This window comes from Papio anubis, chromosome 1 (assembly GCF_008728515.1).
Source record: "Papio anubis isolate 15944 chromosome 1, Panubis1.0, whole genome shotgun sequence".
Classification (NCBI taxonomy): domain Eukaryota; kingdom Metazoa; phylum Chordata; class Mammalia; order Primates; family Cercopithecidae; genus Papio; species Papio anubis.
Genome location: NC_044976.1, coordinates 119,932,628 through 119,933,074, shown reverse-complemented (window position 1 = coordinate 119,933,074; position 447 = coordinate 119,932,628).

The window sequence follows — 447 nt, the reverse complement described above, 5'->3', positions numbered from 1 at the left end:
CTACATAATGCTGGAGTAGATTCTTCAATATTACATTTTAAACTAAGGGAGAACGTTGGCTTCTAAATTTTACAACTATAGTATTGCAGCTAAACACAAGTGCAAGTGGCAGCCTTATCAACTGCATGAACAATCTTAAGGAAAACTTATTGGTGAACATACAGAACATTTCACATGCATTTGTCTGTAAAGTGCAAACTCTTCCCAACCTCAGAACTTGATATGGGTTAGGACTTTCCTCTCCCTTGGGCTGGTGATAAAGCTCCAATTGAAATGAGAAAGATTATTCATACCTGGTAAATATGCAAGTTTCCTAAGATATTGCCATTGGCCAATCAAACCTGAATCCGAAAAGCATTTGTTTCTAGCAGGATATAAGATCAATATGCAAAAATAAGTGGTATTTATGCAATTGCATGGCAGAATTTAAATGTAAAAGGAATACCA